This window comes from Etheostoma spectabile, chromosome 9 (genome assembly GCF_008692095.1).
Source record: "Etheostoma spectabile isolate EspeVRDwgs_2016 chromosome 9, UIUC_Espe_1.0, whole genome shotgun sequence".
Lineage (NCBI taxonomy): Eukaryota > Metazoa > Chordata > Actinopteri > Perciformes > Percidae > Etheostoma > Etheostoma spectabile.
In genome coordinates this window covers 2,002,513-2,009,003 of record NC_045741.1, presented here as the reverse complement: position 1 = coordinate 2,009,003, position 6,491 = coordinate 2,002,513, and the positions used below count along the sequence as shown (strand labels likewise).

The window sequence follows — 6,491 nt, the reverse complement described above, 5'->3', positions numbered from 1 at the left end:
GTAGGATTTATCACACAGCGAGTTCAGGAGTTCACTACCGAAAACACACACACCGTGTTTCTTCTATTTCCCACGGCCTCGACTACCGCCTGAAAACATGTCTTCTTCTAACATATATCGCAGTATATTGTAACAACAAATCACTACTCAGGTAGCCCCCTACTGGCAGGGTGAAGAAATGCATAACTTATAATAAAACTACAATATGTCAATGCGTTACTAAACAGAATACAGATAAATTATGTGTTATATGTAAACCAAACAAAATACTTTCAATAGGGGTATAGGGGTAGATAGAACCAAAACAATGTGTTTTAAAATGAGAAACGTTTTATTTGCAGGAGTTATGATGTGTTGACTGAATTACACTAAATGACACACAGAGCAAATTAATATTGCATCAAGTAGCAGCGTTAAACACTTTTTCTAAAATAGCTCATTTTATTGTAAGACATACTGTAAGAGTTTATCAATTTTGTCTGGGTATAAGCTGTTAAAGGCTGTTTTCACCTGGCATTAAAAATCCATCCTGAGTAAGTCGATCACAAGTGAAAGCTCTAGGTACACATGTTTACACCTGGCAGTAGTATGTGTTATTACTGACAGTATGACAATAACATCCCAAGCATAATTCACAGTGGTTTTAGTGACAAGAGAAATACTTTGAATGAGTATGTAGATCCGCTCACCTTTATGTGGCCCAGGACACATACACATACACACTGCTGGTCATACATGGCCCATTTTACTTTTGAATGTGGTCTAGTGGCGTTTTTCCATTGCAAGGTATCTGCTCGACTTACCTTGATTACTCACCTTTTTTGGATTTACATAAAGAAAAAAAGTACCTGGTACTTACCAACAGATTCTTTTTTTAGTATCACTTCCGTCGAGGTTACAAGCGAGATACGGCGATACCAAAAGGTGACGTGAAAACCTGCAGACTACTGATTGGTCGGAGAGAACGGTCACCAGTCACTGCATTACCATTGCTAGCAACAGACGGGGGTGTCCTGAACATACCCGCCATTTTTAAACAGTGTAGCCAGCTGGGTTCTTTTGCTACCGCCAGCTTCTTTTGAAACAAAATTTGTCTTGTGGCTGTACTAAATCCGTAATGGAAAATGTAGCACGGGGTACCGTGGCCGAGCAGAGCTGGTACAAGGAGTGTGTAAGCACCATGTGTGATTGGATCATTATGTGTCCTAAATGCATTCACACCTGCACATGTCCACTTGGTGATCGGATCACTCAGATTACATTTTAATAACAGGAGAAAACGAGGATTTGGTTGTGAGAGGGCTGCGTGTGTCCTTGTTGCTGTAGAAATTAACGAAACGCTAAAGTGATGAGATGGCTGCTTCTTTAATGGCCCATCTGCGATGACAAAAGGACACAGATGCTCTTGGTCGTCAGACCCTAAAAAGCTAAGCGGTAAGGCGCAACATTCCTGTCTTTAACAGGCTGTGTGAAAGGGGCTTTAAAGTGTGGCTGCAACAGGGGTGCTTGTTCTGTTATTCACTGTTGACATATTATCCAGCCACAAATCCTTCTTAAGGAGTAGTTCACGCTAACGAGTTAGAGGAGAAGATTGACTTCAATCTCATATCTGTACGTTAAAAATAACATAACATAAACACAGCCATCAGGGGATTATCTTAGTTTAGCACAAAGGCCAAATGCCAGCGAAAACTGTTAGTCTGGCTTTGTCCAAAAGTAAAAAACTGCTTGTTTTGTTTGATTTGCACAAAAAACATTTCAAATCACAAGTTGTGGTTTCATGGGGAATTACATGCTGGATTATTTTTTGGCCTTGGAGTCTTTTAAGAGTTTTAGAGGTGCTGGTAGGCAGATTTTATTAATAATTGGACAGAACCCGGCTAGCTGCTTCCCCTCTGCTTACAGACTTGATGCTGAGCTACGTAACTGTTTCAGGGCTGTAGCTTCACATTTAGCATATGGATACAAGAGAGATATCAATCTTATCATCTAACTTGGCAAGAAATCAAATAAGCCTCTGTTCCAAACACGCACATTTCCTGTCACTGCTACATGAAATAATTTGATTACTAAATGTGAATCTAAATGGAAGACTTCACTTAGGATAGGCCAGTAGTCATGTGTATACCATATTGTATTTTATGTTGCCCTTATTAAGTATTTTTTTCAAGAGACTGTTAGTTCACATGGACTGCAGCAGAAATGCAAAAAACATTGATATATCTTATATAAGTACATGTAATACCTTGACTTAACAATTCTGTATAAAGTGCATTAAATGTAAAGGACTTTGTCATACTGGTGTTTTTCTTCAGCTTTATAAAATGTGCACAGTAAGTGTACAGCTGTACATTACAAAAAAATATGTTTATAAGCAGTATTTTAATGTTGTTGACCAATAAAATGGATTTGTTTTTTTAAATGTCATTTCTTAGGATGGAATTTCTTAAAATTCTAACTGCACAAAACCCCACTAATTAAAGGTCCCATGACAAGGTGCTCTTTAGATGCTTTTAGATAGACCTTAGTGGTCCCCTAATACTGTATCAGAAGTCTCTTTATATAGACCTTAGTGGTCCTCTAATACTGTATCTGAAGTCTCTTTTATATAGACCTTAGTGGTCCCCTAATACTGTATCTGAAGTCTCTTTTATATAAGCCTTAGTGGTCCCCTAATATTACAGCCATTAGAGCCAGTCCCACAATGAGGTTTCCTTAGTATGTTCCATTTCAGAGTCTGTAGCTTAGAGGAGGAGGGGGGGGTGCAAGGTGGAGGCTGGGGGTGTGGCCTTGACCCACTGCCACTTTGCTCATTTGAAAGCCATGATGTTTCTCTCTTATGGGTGGGTCAAAATCTCTGGGCGGGCAAAGCAGAGAAAGGGGAGGTAGATCGGCCCAGCAGAGCAGGATACCCAGGGCTCGGTTTACACCTCTTGCCATTTCTAGCCACTGGGGGAACATAGGCAGGCCGGGGGAACACATATTAATGTTAAAAAACCTCAAAGTGAAATTTTCATGCCATGGGACCTTTAATTAAAAAAAAAAAAACATATTTAAAAAAAAAAATACAATTTGCTGAGATCAATGCCGTACGGTAAAAGAAATAGTGTTGAATTGACTAATATGTTAGAGAAAAAAATAATCACTTAGGTTTCTTAATATCATACTGTATATCGCATAGCCATACCATAACATCTCCACAGTCTTTGTCAGTGCTTGAGTATGGTCTGGCTACACAGCTTATCACTCTGGGATAGGGGAAAAAATGCTTGTTCGATGATATTGAGTTAATGCAAATTCCTGTTTTTTGGTATTTAGGCATTTGTTTTTGTAACAGCTTACACATTAAAGGGGAAAGAGAGGGGGATTGGAAAGTGCCACAGGTCGGAATCAACCCTGTGGCTTCTGCGTCAAGGACTTAGCATCTATATGTGGATATGTGCATTACCATTAGCCCTCCCAGGCAACAAACACAAGTTTATTTTAACGCCACAAATTTTTGTTGACGTGCAATTAACGCTTATACATGCTAAGACTTCCCTTGCTTATTAGTATTAGTATTAATGATCATTAAAAAGCAGCTCAAGATACTTCCCCCAAAGAGAAACAAACCTCCTTGAGCAGAAATGATTTAGGACATTTTTGTTCTTCTTCCAGATAGTTTTCTAAAGATTAAAGTTATTTGAATGTACTGTCGATGTGAATTGAGTTACCACTGGAGTACGTTGAATCTTAAATACCACTTGAGCATTAAAAACTAGAACAAAATCCCTTTAAAAGTACATTTGAAACAATTAACAAAATGTGTGATTCATTTGCTATTAATCACGACTTAACTATGAACAATCATGCAATCAATCATGATGAAATATTTTAATCGCTTTACAGCCCTACTTTAAACCAATCACAGTGGTTATGGGCAGTGCTAAGCTCCGGATGTACTTACTACTACGAATTTCTGACGCACGGTGCATGAGACTATCTGAAAGGTGTCAATGCACATTGCATGTTCCTAAAGGTGTTGTGGGATTAGATAATTCCTGCTGGCTGGTGAGGATTTATAAAGCAAAGAAGATTAGTCTATTATTATGCACACATGATGCACCAATGAAAAAATAAAGTCTACAAGGGTCTAGAACAAAAAATGTGAAAGAGTGTGACTGCAACAGGATCAGTCCTAGATTAAATAGAATCGGAATCATTATTCACCAAATACATGCATACAAAGAAGAAAAGTAAAATTAAGTAATTTCATACAAAAATGTGTAATAATAATAAGTGTAATAAAAAGCAATGCTAACTACATAGGAACTAATATAAAGTCCTGCTAAATATGTTTAAATATTATCAATTTTTATTATTTTGAATTTATATATTGTATTTTATACAGGGACAATGCACATTGTTCAACACTACTGTAAATATACCATTGTTAATTTTGTTGTCCCTGAGGTTGGCGTAACCAACCTAACCTAACCCTAACCCTGCTTTGAACTATCTAAAACAACAAAAAATGTGACAAAGCTATTAGAAAACACCATAATTGGTTCATTGGGTCATATAGCAATGGCACATTTTGCAAAGATGGATAAGACTTGCACTAACATCAAGGTAATTTAAAGTTGCTTTGTGCCGAAGGAATATTTAAAATCGTAGAATACATATGGCTGTAAGCGTTTCCTCTAGTAAAAGCTTTCATGTATATTTTTTGGGAATAACAAAACAAAGCTGTGTATGTAACTTTAAATTACACTCTTCGCACTTTTACGACGGTCCCTAACTTCAATGGGTCATCTCTCCATCTACTTTCAATCCTTGCAGGCTTTAAGCTATGCGAAAAAATATCCTGCGCTACAAACGGAGAGCCTTATCCGTCGAACGACAGAACCGTTGCCAATTGATGGTCATGGTGTAACGTAGGCTATAGAGGAGAACCCTCGGTGAGTGTGGGAATAACATCAAGCCGGGTAACGTTACACTTCCAGCAGCTGGTGCTGCCGTGCCCGGCTGTGCCGCCAGTCAGAGGCGGCGGACCGGACCATCTGAAGCGGAGTGGGGGTAGTCAGCTAAGCTGCTTACAGCCCGACCAGCAGGCCCACGGTTCAACCGATGCGAAGAAGGAGCAGATGTATCACCGCTAAACATGGCATATAAAGAGAGGTGTTGTTCGGTAGTGCTGGCATCGACATAACTGGATCAGACATCCTGAAGGTGCGTATCTGTGCGTTTGAGTGCTGGTCTGTTATTTGGGTTATTTACGGTCTTCAAATAGCCCTAAATGCATGTCTAAATGCTCTGCCCCACAAAGTGGCAGCAGGTTATAAATATAGCGTTGTGAAAAACAGCGGCAATAAAAATGAACCAGCAGGGCATTTAGTCTTTAGTGCCCTAATGTAATGTGAACGCGTCGTGATTTTCTCTAACGTGACTCAGATATCAGTGCTGCGTTTAAAGGCTTCACGGAATGAGGTGCACCTGTGTTGTGCCATGAATGCGTCTTGCTGATATACCGGTCTCAACCAACCTTGTTATAAATAGTCACCTTCTTTCAACAAACAAGAAATTAGACACAGTGGTGTCACAAATATTTTTTACATGGTTTAATTTAATAAAAATATATATTATGTATTCAATATATTTGTTAGTATAACGAGTATTTGCAAGCAACATATACAAAGGTTAAGTTTAGGCCACTAAAGCAGTATGATGGGTAGGCCTATATGTGGTAGTGTAGTGATGTAACATTGATCGAGTTTCAGTTTAAAATCAATTACAACCGGTTGAGGTTTAAAAAAAAAGAATTGTGATGCAATTGTTAAATGGCCTAAGGCATTTCACTTGTTTCACTGCTTTGTTTTTTTATTAAATTTTTGTCATTTAAGATAAATTACATTTCAGTTGTACTTTTGATAAGAGGACACATCAGTTGTTTTTCAAATCTTATATAAATGAAGGACTATTTTTAGTTATTTGTCTGCAACTCATTCTGTTAAACGAAATCATGAGTAAATCGTATTGAGGATTAAAAATTGTGAAATACAGTATTGCCACAGAAGATATCGCAATACTATGCTATATCAATTCCCCCCCACCCCTAGTAGTGTGTGCTACTGACAGAGCACACTGTAAACTCTGTGGAAGGAGGCTAATATGTAGTAAGGCAGTAGTTAGCTGGTATTCACATAAAAGCATGTTGCATAAGTAATTTAACCCCTGTATGGTATTCGGGTCAAACTGACCCATGTCAAATTTTTACAAGAAGAAAAATGGAACAAGTTACATTTTTTCCACCTGAAAATCAATGGCCTTACCTTATTTTCTGTTATAAACAGGTATTCCTGACTCAATTCAGGATATGACCACTTATGTTTTTTCCATAGAGGATTTCTAACATAAATTATAACCTTATGACCAAAAAAAATCCCACTTCCATATTTAATTGTGTTCTAGAAGAGACTGATTGCATTCCCTAAACATATATGCTATCTCAA

At 38.0% G+C, this 6,491-nt stretch overlaps 2 protein-coding genes and 1 long non-coding RNA gene across 3 annotated transcripts in view; all 3 read left to right on the top strand.

Annotated features, from left to right (window-relative positions):
• The window catches only part of lrrc8c (leucine rich repeat containing 8 VRAC subunit C), a 13,813-nt gene extending 11,533 nt beyond the window's left edge, over nt 1-2,280 (top strand). Inside the window, exon 3 of the mRNA XM_032525797.1 lies at nt 1-2,280. This exon is cut by the window's left edge and continues 2,692 nt beyond it. The gene's annotated coding sequence lies outside the window, so the exon portion shown is untranslated.
• Nucleotides 1-6,491, top strand: part of LOC116695509 (uncharacterized) — a 19,085-nt gene that overhangs the window by 5,093 nt on the left and 7,501 nt on the right. The window lies entirely within an intron of this gene.
• The window catches only part of lrrc8db (leucine rich repeat containing 8 VRAC subunit Db), a 7,551-nt gene continuing 5,757 nt past the window's right edge, over nt 4,698-6,491 (top strand). Inside the window, exon 1 of the mRNA XM_032525796.1 lies at nt 4,698-5,211. The gene's annotated coding sequence lies outside the window, so the exon portion shown is untranslated. The remainder of the gene's footprint in view (nt 5,212-6,491) is intronic.